General features: G+C 55.4%; 1 protein-coding gene across 2 annotated transcripts in view; it reads left to right on the top strand.

Annotated features, from left to right (window-relative positions):
• Window positions 1-16,599, top strand: part of KAZN (kazrin, periplakin interacting protein) — a 390,124-nt gene that overhangs the window by 292,878 nt on the left and 80,647 nt on the right. The gene's annotated exons all lie outside the window — the stretch shown is intronic.

The raw sequence follows: 16,599 nt of genomic DNA, 5'->3' as shown, positions 1-16,599 counted from the left end.
GTAGGACACGCAGGCCCCCTGCACTTCACTCATGTGCACCCTGGTGGGCTGTGTCTGGAGTAGGGCTCGGTCCTCTTCTCGAGTTGTTTGGAGACCCCCTCTAAGAAGGGCAGCCTCTGGCCCTGGAGGGAGAGTTGGGAGGGAACGTGGTCTAGGGGTCCAGGTGGTCTCTTGCCACAATGGACCACGGACCCATAACCAGAAACTGCTGCAGAAACAAGGAAACCAGCGGGCCCACACGCTCAGCCTGCTTTCCAGGGAGCCAGCTGCAATACTGGCAGCTGCATCCCCATCTGTCTGGGAGCCACCTGCCCACGCTCTGGGCGGCGGGGGAGGGGCCGCAGAAGGTCCTATGAGGAAGGCTGGAGGCCATCCTTGGACAGTGCGCAGAGGTGTCCATCCAGGCCCTGGGACAGTGAATCGGCTCCGGGGTCTGCTGTGATCGTCCGCCTTCCCCAGGTGTCTGTTCCCCCGGAGGGTGGGGGTGGGGGGCAGGTGGGGAGGCAATTAAAACCTGGCCACCTGCTTTCCACTTACCATTTACTAGACTGATAAGTACTCTGAAGACTTCATTTTCGAAGCCAAAGCAGGCTAATTACTTCCATTGATTTGGAGCTACAGTGGCAGAAACTGCAACATGGAGGGACTTAAAGAGTCTGTCTGTCCTCTGTGACCATCCCGAGGAACGTTCCAGGGCGGTGGGCCTCTGCTCCCCCGGCCTGTGAGAGTCACGGGGGAAGAGCCTAGATGGAGGGCCAGAGACCCCTCGGCAACAGCTTGCGCGTGCGTCTGGGCCTGGCTCCAGGGCAGGTGGACAGTGCCGATCCCAGTTCGGCGTCCCTGTCCAAGCTGCCGGTCTAACTGGGGAGAGGGGAGAGTGCATTTTGCTGGACAGTTTGTCGGCTCTGTCATAGTGGGTTTCTCAACCAGAGGGGAGACATGAGCAGCAAACACTCTCACCCTGGCTAGGCAGGCTGTCTGTCCGTCCAGCAGCCACTGGCCGTCCCCCGGGATGTCTGGGAAATCGTCTCTGAGTGTGAACCTTACCCAGGTGTTATATCCTCTTTGCGCCTGAGTTCTCACTGAAGCAAGTTGCTCTCACAGTCAGGGAAGCCTGTTTGTGTCGGGGTTTTGTCTTGGTGGGGTCACTGAGACAGCGTCGTGGGTGGCCTCTGCAGGCCACAGTGGGCAGGTAGTCCGGGTTATGGTGGGGAAGCCCTGGTGCCAAGCATGCCTGCTTTCTCTAGGCAGCCGGCCAGCCATCTGGGCCGATCTGTGGGTGCCTCCCTCCCCCACCTCCACCTTCCCAGGAGCCTCTGAACGTCCCTTTCCCTCCNCCCCCGGGATGTCTGGGAAATCGTCTCTGAGTGTGAACCTTACCCAGGTGTTATATCCTCTTTGCGCCTGAGTTCTCACTGAAGCAAGTTGCTCTCACAGTCAGGGAAGCCTGTTTGTATCGGGGTGTTGTCTTGGTGGGGTCACTGAGACAGCGTCGTGGGTGGCCTCTGCAGGCCACAGTGGGCAGGTGGTCCGGGTTATGGTGGGGAAGCCCTGGTGCCAAGCATGCCTGCTTTCTCTAGGCAGCCGGCCAGCCGTCTGGGCCGATCTGTGGGCGCCTCCCTCCCCCACCTCCACCTTCCCAGGAGCCTCTGAACGTCCCTTTCCCTCCCCAGATGGGACCCCATCTCAGGAGTCCCCGAGGAAGAGCCTCGGGGCCCTGGTCCAGCGAGCTGCAGTCCTTCAGTCTCACTGAGCTTTGTGCAGCGGTGGGCAGTCGGGGCCGCCCCAGGAAGCAGCCGCCTCAACCACGCTTGCCAGCATTCACTGTGGGGATGGAGGAAGCGGCCCTCCAGGTCCTTGGCCCAGAAAGAATTGTCCCCCATACTCGTCCTCTGGACCCGTGATGAGTAGAAAAAACTCTCAGCTGTTTCCGGACCCAAAGGAACGGGCAGGGGCGTGGGCAGAGGCTCAGTCACCCTGCCCCCCAGCTCCTGCGACAGGCAGCCTGCCCCCCGCCCCCCCCCACACACACACACACACCTCGCTTCTCTGGTCCGAGTGACGGGACAGTCACGGTGAACTAAACAGCATAACGTCTGCAAAGGGGATGGCGCAGCGATTGCCCCGCGGTGCGAGCTGGATGTCACCGTGAGGCGCAGCCTGCAAACACAGCTGGGCAGGCTGTCCCAAACTGTGCCATAGCTCTCGTCCACCACCAAAGGTCTCCCTGGCGACCCCGAGACCCGCCTGATGGGGCGGCTCCTTTGTGGGAACAGGACTCTCATGAGTGAGGACTTGTCAGTATTCATTCAAGGGAAGCTTTACTGAGCACCTACTGTGTGCCAACACTGTTCTAAGCACTTGACCTACCATTTACGTCAATGCTACTAGGAGGTCGGAACCCCGTCTTCCAGATGAAGCCACCTGAACGAGGCTCAGGGAGGTTAAGGATCTTGGCCACATTTACAGAAGTTTTTAAAATTTTTTCTGCTACACCAACACCCCACATCTTCCCTCTGGGGATGAAGTCAGCCTGGATGAGAGAGACAGGACACTATTATAGCTCAATAACAGGGCAGTAGATCCCTAAATCAGATCTGGGCTTGATCCCAGCTTTACCTCTTACTAGCTGTGTGACCTTGGGCAAATTCCTTACCCTCTCTGAACCATAGTTTCCTAAATGAAGGTAACAGTAACCACTCTTGTTTTTCTTATCATTGGGGCTAATAATAGTAGCTAATTCAGAGGGTTGTTGTGAGGATTAAATGAGATGTAACGTGCTTGGCCCCGTGCCCTGAACATTAGTTCAGTTACGTGAGAGGGGGCTCTGCAGGCCTGCTTGGATCTGCTCGGAGGTTTGGTCTCCTGCCTCCCGTTAGGGGTGGCCCAGACCTGAGCGCCCCTGAGCCCATCCGAGCTCAAGGTGAACCGCATTCCTGAAAAGCAGTCCAGCAGCCGCCTGAGCGTCCTGCCTGGCGTCCTGCACAGTTGTAAATAGGATGCTTCCTCCGCAGCCGCGGTGCACAGTGAGTAAGCAGCAGACAGAGGTGGGCAGAAGGAGGCTGGGGAAGGAGAAGGGATGCATGTGCCCCTCGTGAGGAGAACAGGAATAAACGCACAAGCCAAGTCAGCAGCAGTCAGTGTCCCTGTGGTGGGAACACGCAGAGCCCCCCAGAGACTTCTGGCAGGTCCACACCTGCCCGCTCTTTGGAGGCATGGGAACCCGCCCACCCGAAATATCAGCCCCTGGTTCCAACATCAAAGCGACTCAAAGCATCTATTTGGGGGAAAATGGGTTTGGAAGTTTCCTTTGTGTCTGTGGGGATGAGTCCAGGAACGTTCGGTTTAGGATTTTGGTTTCCCTCGGGCTTCCAGGCAGAAGCCACGAGTAATGGTTTAGGAAAGAATGATGTCGCGCACGCTCGCACACGGGTGTGTAAATATACCCTAGTCCCTGCGTGACCCCAGCGCCACACACCTGGTGAGACCGTAGCCCCCAAGGCCCCTTTGGGGTGTCGGTTGATCTCCCCGGGCCCTCCCCGGTTTCACTGACCTCTCCGAGCATCGAGGCGCTGTAGAAACGATCGCAAAAATGTTCTTCTTTCCCTTTTTCATCACTTAATGGCACGTCGAGTGTATGGAACATTTTCCCACAACAGTAAATACTCGTGGAAAACATCATTTTTTAGGACGACATAATGTTCCACCAAATGGAGACACCACAATTTATGTAGCCCCTTCCCTGTTATTGGACATTGGTTTCCACTCTTTTCTTTTCGTGTTTGCCGTCGCATAACACACACTAGAGATCTGTGTTGGTGAACTGGTTTCTTTTTCTCGGGACAGAATTTCTCAGACTTTCCGGTCTCCAGACCACGTTAAACTCTGGCAGAACTGAGGGCCCCAAAGGGCCTTTGTTTACATGTTTGGACCTGTTCTTATTTACTGTTTTAGAAATAAAAAGGGGGAAAAAGTCTAAATCTTTCATAATTTAGTTTTGAATAATAATAAGCCCATCACACGTGAATAGAAACAGAAGTATTTTTAATAAAATATAACTGTGTTTTTCCCCAACAGAAAGGTTTACGTGAGAAGGGAAGCATTGTTGTATGGTTCTGTGCAAACTTTTCAATGTCTGGCTTCTCACGAGACTGCCAAGCTCTCCTCTCGGCCCCTCGGCCAGGCTGCTGGGGTTTGTTTCCTTGCTTGGAAGTCTGGCATCCCACGTGCGCCGTTGGAAAAGGGGGGAGTGTATTCCCTTCCTTGTTAGCTCCTTGCGGACGATGTTCCTCGATGCCGCACTGGAACCCGCCCAGTGGACGTTTGTTTCTTCACAGGTTTGCCCCAGCGTGGAATCTGAAACCTGGTTTTTGTGGGAGGTCACAGTCGTCAAAGCCAGCGGTCCGATTTGCACTTTGAAGGGATTTTTGCTCCCCCGTAGGATTTTTTTTTTTTAACACTTAACGTCAATCATCTGGAAATACTGACTCACTGAGCGATGCTGACACATTTCATTATCCACAAAGTCTTTAAGCCTTAAAAGGTTGTTACCGTCAGAGCGGCAGGTCAGGTTTGCCAGAACTCTCGTTTTTGCTCAACGCTTAAGTGTGATCAGTGGCAGCAAACCCTGTCATTTCTTTTCCTAAGACGTGACAGGCTTACTTCCCCCATTTGGTAACTCAGTTCAGTGGTTTGCAGGGCCCCAAAGTGTGTAGGGCAGTCATCCCACCGAGGACGAATGGTTTTCTGTGCAAAAGTGGCTAGTTTAGCTGGCAACTCGGCCACACACATGTTCTTCCTCCAGACAGCCACGGTTCTTCACTGTGCAGCCAGAGAGATCTAAGTGCATTTGATTAAATGCACTTAAATGCACTTAAAATGCATTTTAAGGAGGCACGTGCGTGGAGATCGGGTGTTAATAGAACAAGTCACTTGTACTGCTTCCCCAAGGCTGTCTGTAGGGAGAACTGCATGCTTTCTCCCGCTGCAGGTGCACGGGGGAAGAACACGGTGACCACTGGTCCTGTTTGGTGCCGCTGCTGGGGTTTCTGCTAGGAGGTCAGCACGCGACCCGCCCCTGCTTTGGCACCAGCAGCGCAAACTCTCGCACAGTGGAAAGGGCACATGACGTCAGAGTGCGATCAGGAAGATAGTTTTCCTCTCGGGCCCCTGATGACGGTGGTGAGAGCTAGGATTTTCCAGCCCTTTTTACACGTTGGTTGGTTTAACGCTCACGGGCCTATGAAGTGGGCTGTGACTGTGTCAGGATGACCCAGCAGTACCAGGTTCTGGGGCCCTTAGCAGATGCTGGCAGGAGCAGAGAGGGTGTCACTGCAGGGAAACAGCTTGAGCAAAGGTGAGAAGATCACCTTTGCAGTAGGGGGCGGGGTGGGAGATGGTCACGGCGGACCTCAAGGGTCACACTCAGAAGTTCAGGGACCACAGAGGTTTGGAGCAGGAGGAGGCAGTATGAGAAGTGGGGTGTTAGGCTGCCCCCCTTCCGACTTCCTCCGTGCCTTTGCAGCAGCGTCTCTCTCCTAGCACGTGGGCGTGCACGTGGTTGTGGATGTACACGTGGTTGTGTACACAAGGTTCCTAGGTGTGCCTCTGGGTCATTCCCCTTCTCTCCCCTCAGGGTCTTTCCACTGGCTCTTCCTCCTCCCTCCACCTCCTGATGGTCACTCTTCCTCCAAGTCCTGCTTCAGGTTCGGCTTCCTCTAGGGCCTTCTCTGCCTGATAGTTCAGGGCCTGAGGTCGGCAGAATCATGCCCTTTCACCCCCAAGATGTCTCCTTATTCCTAGAACCTGGGAATAGGTTAGATGATGTAGCGGAGAGAATCAGGGGTGTTAATCAGATGTCCTTGAGACGTGGGGACTCTCCCGTGGCCTAAGGTAATCCCAAGGGCCCTTCGAGGTGGAAGAGGAGACAGAAGAGTCAGAGTCAGAGAAGATGCTGTGGCCACAGAACAGAGGTCAGATTCAAGGTGAGGACTCAACCTGCCGTGGCTGGCCTTGAAGGTGGAGGAGGGGCTGAGAGCCAAGGCGTGTGGGCACAGCTAGAAGCTGGAAAAGGCCAGAAAACTGGTTCTCCCCTGGAGCCTCCAGAAAGAACACGGCCCCACCACCCCTGGATCTCAGCTCTGGGCGACCCATTTAGACTCCGACCTCCAGCACTATAAGATAATAAATTTGTATTGTTTGAAGCTGCTACATTTATGGAAATTGTTACAGCCTTAGACCCTGAGCTCCCTCGAGACTTAGCACACAGTGGGGGACATCTGTTTCCCATCAGGCTTGTCACTGGGCAGGCTCCAGTAGGGCAGCGCCACCAGCACCGAGCTGGCCTTGTTATCTGAACAAAGCAGATGACCCGTCAGTGCGAGAGAAGAGATGATGCCCACGTTTTCTCTCTTTAGCAGAGGGAATGAGGCTTGTGGGGGCCTTTTTCCTGCCTCAGAATGAGTCACCTGCCCAAGACTGGGCTCTGGGAGGAGCTGAGCTGTATTATGTAATTTGCTCATTCAACAAATGTCCCCTGAAAACGTCCCCCCCCTTGGAACCCATGCCTGTGGTTCAGGGCATTCGGAGGCAGATTGGACCTGGGCCCCGTCCAGAACCCAGTGACAGGCCTGGAAGCCACAACACATTCAGAATGAATTGGTTGAGTAATATTTCTTGTGTGGCCAGCCAGGCCTGTAGAGTTGGCCACAGATATTCCTGCTTCAAAGAGCCCAAGGCTACAGAGAATGCCTTAGGCTTCCGGCAGGAGGGGACACTGGTGTCCTTTATGTTCCTGGCAGGCGTGGCCGTGGTCTGGCTGCCTTTACAAATGTCACCAGGCCTGCAGACAGTGGCCCTAGTGGCTGTCTACCAGAGTGATGTGCCGCTGCTGGGATGGCTGTGCCCCGCCCTCCTCCACACACACACCCTTGTCTCCACGGTGCATGTGGGTTTGGAAAGCCACTGAGCATTTCCCATTTCCCTGCCCACGTTCTCTCAGATCGGAAGACCANGCCCACGTTCCCCCCCCCCCCCCCACCCCCCCCCCCCCCCCCCCCCCCCGCTCTTTGTCAGCTTCCTTCCCACTGGACGAGGCTGAGTGCTCTTCCCAGGAAGTCATACACACAGAGCTCACTGCGTTCAGCCCCCAGATCTAACCGGTTGGCCCTGGGGGCCCTGCAGGGACATCTCGCCCCTCCTGAGCCAGCCCCTCTGACCCACAGCCGTGAGGGAGACGACCTCGTTGGTAAATCTTAGAATTCAGCGGAAGCTTCCAGAGAATTTTAACTCCACAGAGAGAATGTCTTCCTAATGTACTATCAGCAGCTTTTAATAGTTAACAGATCCCCACAGAACGCTTCTAGACTCTAAATTTGATCTAGACTCTAAATTCAGTTGAAAATAATGCACAGTCAGGCGGAAGAAGTGCCCGGCGTCTTTGCCGTCCTGCTGCGGTGGCCCCGGTGGGCCACGTGTCTCCAGCCAGTGAGCTGTTTCACGTGGCCACTGGGTTCCCCAAAAGGGCACGTGCAAAAGTGCACATGCACTTTTTTAAATATATATATATATTTTTTCTTTTAAAATAGTTTGAGATGTACAGAAAAGCTGCAAAATCTCGTATACCCAGTTTCCCATCGTCAACATCTTAGATCACTGGGCTGCACTGCAGAAGCACTTTTCAAGCTGGCTCCTGCATCCTTTGTCGATTTTTCATTGGCCAAAGGGAGTCACATGACCAAGCCCAGTGGCCTGTGGGTGGAGACTCCTCAAGGCTGTGGATACAGGGAGGTGGGGGTTTCTAAATGGCCATTACTACACATCCGCTACAAAGAGCATTTAAAATAGAATGACATCCAAATCTGCCCTAGAGCCTGAGGCTCTGGTGACTGACAACCATTCTATCCCTGTATCTCTTTTGACTCCTTTGCTTTTTATAGGTTTTATACCTGAGTGACTAATGGCCTCTTCCTCTCATCCTCATCTGGGGTTTTTAATACCGAGACCTTAACTCTGAGTTAGAAAGGCAGCTGGTCCAGTCCCCTCCCCCAGCCCCTCTTTGTCCCCTTTCCCGCCTGCCAGGGTCAGAAGCCCCTCCACAGCCTCCCAAACAGGGTCCCTGCCAGCATCTCCTTCAGTGCTTTGGGTGCAGTTCTTAGTCAATTCCACTGCGTTTCAATGTTTTGATCTTCGACATCTCCCCCGTGTCCAGAGAAAAACTGAAAGACTGGGTGGTTTGAAAAGGCACAGACCCCCGCCAGGACTCACCCTGCACGTCTCTGACACTTGTTCTGGAAGCATCAGCCAGAGCCTGTCGCTCCTCCCTGTTCCGAAAAATCTCTTTCGCCCATTTCCCGGTCGGGGTGACTGAGGCGTGAACATGGTGAGTCACTTTTGAGCAGTAATCATTTCAGCTGCTGTTTATTTAGCACTTGGACCCAGCTGGGCACTCGCCCCATTCATTGCCTGGACTGCACAAGCTCATTGACTCTCCCAACAACCCTTGTTAGCTGGCTAGTATTCGCTAGCCTCAGTTTTCCCATCTACAAAATGGGGGTGAGAGAGGTTAGGATTTTTCTAAGGTCTCCTAGCCAGTACTTGTTGAAACCGAGATTTGATCCCCAGTGAATCTGGTCTCTAAACCTCTCCTCTTGGCAAATAATTAGCCAAGAATCAGGAGGTCAAGGGGGTAGTTGTCACTTTATGGAGAAAGGAAGTGAACTGGGAAAAAGAAGAGGAAGAACAGCACAGGGTTCTGGAAGCACAGGGTTCTTGGGTGCCATTCAGTGGCCTGAGTCCCCAGGATTTGTGGACTCCTTCTCGGTCTTGGCTCTGGAAGTTGTCCCTGGGAATAAAGGCTTTGAGGCTGGTCTGGGTTTTGTGAGCCGTGAGTTCCCTCTCCCTGTCCCCGCCGCCCCGTTCCCTCCCTGCCCCTGTGGTCTCTGCTGCCACAGAGGCCGCACTGAAGGTGGGATCTTGGGCTGCAGACCTGGAGCCTCTGCTTGTAATTACTCCCCACTCCCTTCCTAGGAAGGGCAGGGATTGACCCCCACAGTGTGCGTGGGGTTAGCCTGACTTCGCAGTTGGGGAAACTGAGGCTCCAGAAGGGTCGTGCAGCATGCAGGTCACAGCGTGTGAATCTGAAGTCCCGTTGTGCCAGACACAGGTCCCTGTCCCTGCACCAGTACTCGCTTTGTTCAGGGGAAGTCGAGTCAGTGTTAATAGAATCCTACCTAGAGCACCACTCACTGATTCATTCAGCAAGCACTTGTTGAGGTCCTGTTACCGCTCTGGGGACGTAGGGTTGATCTGCGAGCAGTTAGACACACGTGAATCTTATGTCCTAGAAGGGTGTGCCAGACGCTGCTGCTGTGACAAACGGCCCTCAGATCTTAGTGGCATTTTTCCTTACGCCCGCTGACTTTGTATGTCGGTGGCTTGGCAGGGCTCAGCGGGGCGATTCTTCAGGTCTCTGTGTTAGTGGTGGGGGTGGGGAGGGTCTCGAAATGGTGTTCTGCTGAGAAGTTCGAGGCAGCTTCCTCACCTGTCTGCTGCCTTGGCGGGACGCCTGGGCTCCGCTGGGACCAGAGCACCCGTCTGTGGACAGTCCAGCATGGCGGTCAGGCCTCCTGCACGGAGGCTTGGGGCCCCCACAGAGAGGGTTCCCTGAAACCAAGGCATAAGCTGCAAGGCTTCGTGGTCTCAGATATCACTTAGGGTCACTTGTGCTGCATTCTGTTGGTGATAGGTCAGCCACAAGGTCAGCCAACCTCCATCCTGTAAGAGCATGTGGTCGAGGAGATGCTGTTGTGGTCATCTTTGCAAAAATACCATCTGCCTCAGCGGGGAGGGAACAGGCCAACAGTAGACGATGAGCATGGTAGAAATCAAATCCTGTGTTAGAAGATTGTAAGTGCTGTGGGGACACAGAAAGTTTCCGGTGGGGCCAAGCCGTCCCACGCCTAGGTGTTCACTCACACCGGAAACGCACGCTTGTGCAGGAGTGGCCGCGGCAGCTTCGTTTGTCATAGCCCAGATGTGGAGGCAGCCCAGTGGGCGTGAGCAGAGGATGGGTCGGCAAACGCGTGCGTCCTCGTGGACTCCCACTCAGCAACGAAGCGGCGAGCTGTTGCTGCGTGCAACACGGTGGGTCTCAAAAGAGTGAGAGTGAGAGTGAGAGTCCAGAAAGAAAAGGTATATCCTGTGTGATTCCATTTCCATGAGGGTCTAGGAAATGAAAACTAATCCACTGGGTCAGAAAGATCAGTGGTTGCCTGGAGATGGAGGAGGAGGAACTTCGGGGGTGATGGTTTTACAGGGCTGTATGTGTGTCAGACCATACCGAGTGGTAAATGTTCAAGATCTCCAGTGTACCGTATGTCCTTTATTATCAACAAAGCTTTTTTTTTTAAAAAAAAGAGGGTAAGGCAGGTTAGGAATCCTGGAGATGGGCGTTTTGGAGCGGGGAACATTTCTATACCCCACAGGCTCCCCCAGGGGCAGAGTCGGGGCCCAGCCCTGTCCTGTCGGGGACCCAGGGCTCCTGGGCTCGCACTCCAGGAACAGGCAGACCAGCGAGTACTGAAGCCACCCGGGCTGTGGCCTGGGCTTCCAGCCCAGCTCTTTAAATAGCTCCCACCACATGGGCTGGCCAGTGGCTGAGACGGAAACTGCTAACAACCAGGCAAGCTGGACAAGCCTTCCTGCTGGGGCCGGACGTGGGGCACAGGAGGAAGAGAGGCGGGTTTTGGCACTGACCTTGAAACTCAGACCGGTTCAGAAAGAAGTGTTCCAATTCAGCTCGGGGCCAGGTATGCTGGCAGGGAAAAGATCGGAGTTAAACCCCAGTGGTGCCATAATATCTTAAAAATGTGTATTTATATCTAATGTATATGTAATTAATATAATTTATATGTATTTCATGAATATTTTATGGGCCAGGAATGCATGGGCTATAAACCCCATGAATTATCTCGTAATCCTCCCCATTTTCTGGATGAGAAGATTGAGGGACAGAGAAGTGACCTGCTTGCTTGGGGGTGGAATTTGAACCAAGGAAGGCGTGCCTGGCTCAGGGACGTGTGTGATTTATTTAGCCAGCACCCTGCACAGCCCCATCAGGAGCCTGCTGCTGTCTCTTTAAGTGGTTCACTTTTTTTTTTTTCCAGTGATGAATTATTTGTGATGTGGATCTTGGGGACAGGCTGGGCCTGTGAATCACAGGCAGCGGGGCATGTTGGAGCCAGAAGTCGCGAGGCCCGGGCTCTCTGGCAGTGTCGCCTCCAACCTCTGCAGGCTTCACCTGGATGACGGGAGGCGTGGGCTGAGTGTCCCCAGGGGCCCCTTCCTAATGTCCCATGAGCACATCCTTCAGATACTGGGAGGAAAGACTAATGTGGGGGGGCGGGGCAAATGCTGTCATCTGACTACGGAAGTGGTACTGTCACCGGGTCGTACCAGGCACGGGGCTGCCACACTCACTGCAGCCCAGACAGAAGCCTCAGAACCTACCCCCCAGTGCCCGACCCGGCAGCCCTTAGCCCACTGACCTTGGCAGCCCCTGACCTCCAGAGAAGTTGCTCGCCCACAGGCTCGGGAGTGTGACAATCTGGAAGAATCATTCTGATTCAGGCCTTGCCTATAGGGCCTGGTGCCCAAGGAAAGAGGTCTTTAGCAGGAACCGAGAGGATGGCCAGGGACCGGTCAGTGTCGCTGATCCCTGCCGGGTTCCCAGAGGCCCTCCCAGTGCTCATAGCCCATCTCTGTGCCACACAGTGTTTGGCCCTGGCCTCGCCACGTGGCCGGCACTCAGAGCAGAGGCCCTGAGATGAAGGCATAGGCTGGAGAACAGCATGGAGACTTGGAGACTGCCACTTCCTCGGGGAGGTGGCTGTCGACTCAGCATTTTAAGGCTGGGAGCACCTTGAGGTCAGGTCTGAAGTATGTTGTCCCCGTATCTCTGACTCCCCTTCCTGCTGCTGCCGGGTGAGCAAGGCTGGGGCACAGAGGCCAGTGAGGCGCAGCAGAGGCTGGGCCCACACCCCACGTGGACATGCCCACAGTCTGCACAGACTCTGGGCAGTCCGGTGCTTGGGCGGCGTCCCTCAGCCTGGCTTTGCTGGTTGCGGGACTTGTTGGTGCTGTCCTGAGTGCTGACCCCTGTCTACTCGTGGAAGAGGTCACGCTCCCGTGCCTCTGAATCACTGGGGCGACCTGGGCCTGGCAGGGTGCGAGCGGATGACGGTATCAGTGAAGAGGGAAGGTGCACCCCTTTCCTCCTTGCCCATAGTTCACGTGACTGCAACTGTGGGGAGACTGTTCCTTCCATGTCATGTCAAAATGGGCTGGGGTGGCCCTGGGCGGACCCAGGGTTGAGAGGGGCTAGCAGGGCAGAGTTGTGGGTGAGGGCCTTCTGGCCAGTCCTGCCAAAACAGGGCTGTTTTCTGGCTGGACCTCCCAGAAGAGTGTGGCTTTGGAGGCTAAAAGTGGTGGGGCTGGGAGAAGCTGGAGGCACAGCAGCTTTCCTGGGAGAGAGGGGACTGTAGCCAGGAGCTGGAGGCCAGGCCCTGCCAAGGGTTGCGGGGGGGGGGGGGGGGGGGGGGGNGGGCCGGCGTGCCCCAGCTGAGCTACGGGCGGAGCTCTAGACCCATGTCTTAACGCCCAACGCCAACTGCGCACAGGGGTCCTCCCTTCTTATGTCCTCTGTCCCTCACACAGATTTCTGTGTTTGCATGGAACCTGGACGCAGGAGAGCATTTCTGCACATAAAAAATCTTAGTTTGAAAGATATACAGTCTGATTGCTAAGCCGTGGGTTGCAAATGCACATTGTTAGGTGTTAATGGACTCCCACTATATGAAATCCGTGCCAGTGAGAAAAAGGCATGAAACCGGATTGAGAAAAGGCACCCCCTCACCTTGAACACAGCCCTGTTGACCCTCAGCCTGGTGACCCCTGGCACCTGTGTGTGGCAGCGTGTCTGGGATGCAGCCCTGCCCTGAGCCGCATACACCTCAGTGTCAGGCCCCCACTCATGACCCCAACCAGACCCTCGGGCTCTGTCCATGAGCCTGGGTGTGAGTCGCGTTCCTCTGGCCCAGTCGTGCTTGGCCTAAGCAGCAACCCCCTCTTGAGGGCGTCTTGAGAATTTTAGGATGAAAAAGGTGCGGCAATCAAAGTGACCCAGACTAGAGACCCACCCCCACCCCAGGCGTGACGTCCCATCCAGGGCAGCTCTCTCAGTTGGCAAAGGGAGAAGGGAAGCGCCTGTGAGAAGGGACTTGTCCTGATCAGCCGGCCGAGGTCTCAGAGAGAGGCCGTCCCCTGGCAGAGCGGACATTGAACAGGTACCGCATGCAGGGCTCTCTTCATACAGGGTCCCATCTGATCCTTGCAGCCAGCCTGTGAGGCAGGTCCTGGTATTGCTCCAACTTTACGGATGGGGTAACTGAGGCTCAGGGATGGAAGGAACTCGCAGGGGACATGGCTGGTTGGTGGTAGGGCCGGGGTTGGCACTTTGGCCCCTTCGTTCTGACTTCAGATCCCGAGCTCCCAACTGTTACACCGTAAAGGCCAAACACCTGTCTGCCGACACCTGAAGGCCCTCTGTCCCTTAAAATGCAGCCATTTGGTGGAGGTGGCCAGGCTTGGGCTTTGGGTGGATGGGACAGCGGCTCCTCTCTAGTTCCCTCTGAGACCTTGAAGGGGCAGTGGTCACGGGGCCAACCAGAAGCAGGTGACTGTGTAATGGCAGGGAGGGCTGGCGGCACAATGATCTCTGCACTCCGATTTCCAAAGGCATCTTCCTGTGGCCCACCAGCCTGGCACGGGATGGGCGGGTGCTGACTCAGGAAACAGAAGTCCCAATTAGTGACGCCAGCCCTCACAGGCACCCGTGGCCTCCTGCTTGGAGCACTGTGGAGGGAGCTCCTGGCCCTGTGGAGGGAGCCAGGCAGCTTGTCCTTGATCATCAGAGCAGAAGGCCAGAGGTTGCTTTTGGCTGTTGAAAGCAGCAAGGAGCCTCTGTACTCCAGAAAAAGGAGGGTGGGCTTCTGAGGTTTCTCCAGATATGCAAAGCACTGCTTCCCCCACCCCAGGGGCCGGAGTTTCGTGTGAGCATCGTTTGTTCGTGCTGGGGTGGATGGGCAGGCACCACGAGGCTGATCACCCCCTGTACCCCACGGGGACGCTCAGCTCAGAACCTTCAGGAGGAGCCCCGTACTTAGCTGCAGGGCCAGCCTTGGCCACAGGGCCGAACGTGGGCACAGCTGATAAAAAAAAAGCATTGCTGAGAATGCAAATCAAAGCCTCCCTGAGCGATCGCTGCTCAGCTCTCAGAGTGGCAAAAATCCGAAACCACACGATCACTCTCGCCTGGCGTGCCTACAGGGAAGAGTGCTCTCGAGCAGGAGGTGGAAAGGCAGGGGGTGGGAGCCCAGTGGGGGGAAGCGGAGGTATCGCTGCAAAGTCACAGGTGCGTTTACCCTTTGGCTCCACCGTCACGCTTCCGAGATTTACCCTGAGGAGGACCCTTCGCCACAGGAAACCCAGGTACCCCAAACGCCACAGAACACGTTCTGAAGCCGAAAGAATGAAGGACAGGAAGCCAACCTCAAAGTTTGTGTAGTAGATCTGCGGACCATGCTCTCCGTGCAGTAATTCTGGAATCATTTCGTCATTATGGGACAGAGCCAATGAGTAGATACACTCTTAGATGCCGGGTTCTCTCTTGGGGCAGGACGTGGCTTCAAACAACACGAATTTATTCTGTTATACTTCTGGAAGTCCGAGTCTGAAACAGGTTTCCAAGGCCAAAAGTCCAGGTTGCGGGCAGTGGAGAGTAACAAAGTGTGACTGGAACATCTTGTCAAAAGCAAGGATGCATTCCCAGACAGACGGGTCGGAGAGACCCAGCCAGGCTGGCACATCCAAAGGAATCGTGAAAGAAACAGAATGTCAAAAGCAGGAAGACGGGGAAGGGTGGGCACTAGTTAATGAATGTGGGATCCATTAGAAAAGACACCAGGAATGGACAAACGGCCCTCGGGGGCCTCCCGTGGGATGCGGTGAGGACACCGCATCACCTGTGGGTTCATTGGACTGGGGACAGGGCAGCCTCGATGTCATGAAAGACCCACCGGAGACCAAGGGAACTTCCTGGATTCCAGGCAAATCGGGAGCCACGACAGTTCCTTGCCCTGTGGGATCCTGGGATCCTGGATAGCGGGGAGGGTCCGTATGAAAGCCACAGGTGCAGTTCTGGGGACAACTGGGGACTGTGTGTTAGTTAGATGGTGTCATTACGTCAGTGGCGATGCAGGGCAAAGCCCGTGAGCAGCAGGCTGTGGAGCGTGTGGTGTCCTCGGGCCTGGCCGCCGTCCACAGTCCAAGTGCCTGTCTTTCCGCTCTGCCCTGCGTTTGCATAACGCAGGTGTCGGGCCGGGTCGCCGGCGTGCTGGCCAAGCGCCGGAACAGGTGTTCGTCCTCGTTCGCAGATCGGAAACTTGGGCGTGCTGATATCACTTCTCTTTATGAATATTTTAATACTGAAGCAGCAGGCCCCCGGAAAAGTGCTGACCCGCGGCTTTTCTTGCTCGGTCGGCCTGTTCCAGGCGGTGCCGCTGTTCCGTGTGGTTCCGGCGGAGCACGGAGGTGGGGCTCCCGCACGGTGCCCTCCTCGAATGGGGCTCGCAGGACCTTGAGGGCATACATGACCTGTCCTCATCTTATTTTAATGTCCCTTCAGGAAAGTAGAGCTCAACTTAGAATCTAAGTAAAGGTGTCGCCTGTGTGCTGGGTGTGAGGGGACTCAATGGGGACACCGACTGGCCACCGTCCCAGAGGCTGGCCTGGCGGACATTGGGCCCAAAGGGCTTCGCCTGCACGCGCCTGGCTGAGTCACTCGTAGGTCCTCAGTGGGCAGCCGGTTTCCTGCGTCTCTCTGTTTAGTTTAATCACATGCCCAGCAGCAGACACTGCCAGAAACAAAAACAGTCATTCATTCCAGAAATATCGACAGATCCCTGGCTGCGTGCCCGCCTGGGGCTCACTGCTGAAGGTATTGCAGAGAGAGCAGAACAAGCCCTGCAGGCCCCTCCCAGCCCGGCGGTTGAGAGGGGAAGCAATAATAAATTAGTGAACAGACAAGAACAAGGTAAGATAGCACACTTGCCATGAAGATTAAGATTAAAAGGAGGTAACATAGGAGAAAGCAGGTGCGGAGGGGAGCTCCTTTGCAGGCAGTGGCTGGAGAAGGGCCCTGGAGCAGAGACCTTTAACCCAAGGCCGACAGGAAGGAGGCAGTCTGAGCTCTCCAGGCAGGGGGACGGAGGAAGCCACTGTGGCTCTGAGGGTGAAGGGCGAGGAGGAAGATGGAGATGAGATGACAGGCAGTTGCATGTGGAGGAGGAGTGAGGAGTTCAGATTTTGTTCCACCCAAGGCGGGATGCGATGGCTTTCAGCAGGGAAGCCACTGGATCTGATTTGCATTTTGAAGGGGCCCCTCTGGCCCCTGCATTGGGGTTGGGTGGGGGCGGCCTGGGGGGGGGCTGTCACAGCAAGACAAGTTGGGGAGGCCACAGGACTTGCTGGCAGAGGACAGCT

This window comes from Sturnira hondurensis, unplaced genomic scaffold, assembly GCF_014824575.4.
Source record: "Sturnira hondurensis isolate 20B ecotype Veracruz unplaced genomic scaffold, ASM1482457v3 Scaffold0004257, whole genome shotgun sequence".
Taxonomy (NCBI): Eukaryota; Metazoa; Chordata; class Mammalia; order Chiroptera; family Phyllostomidae; genus Sturnira; species Sturnira hondurensis.
The sequence above is the reverse complement of the archived record's forward strand: the minus strand, read 5'-3'. Positions and strand labels throughout refer to the sequence as shown.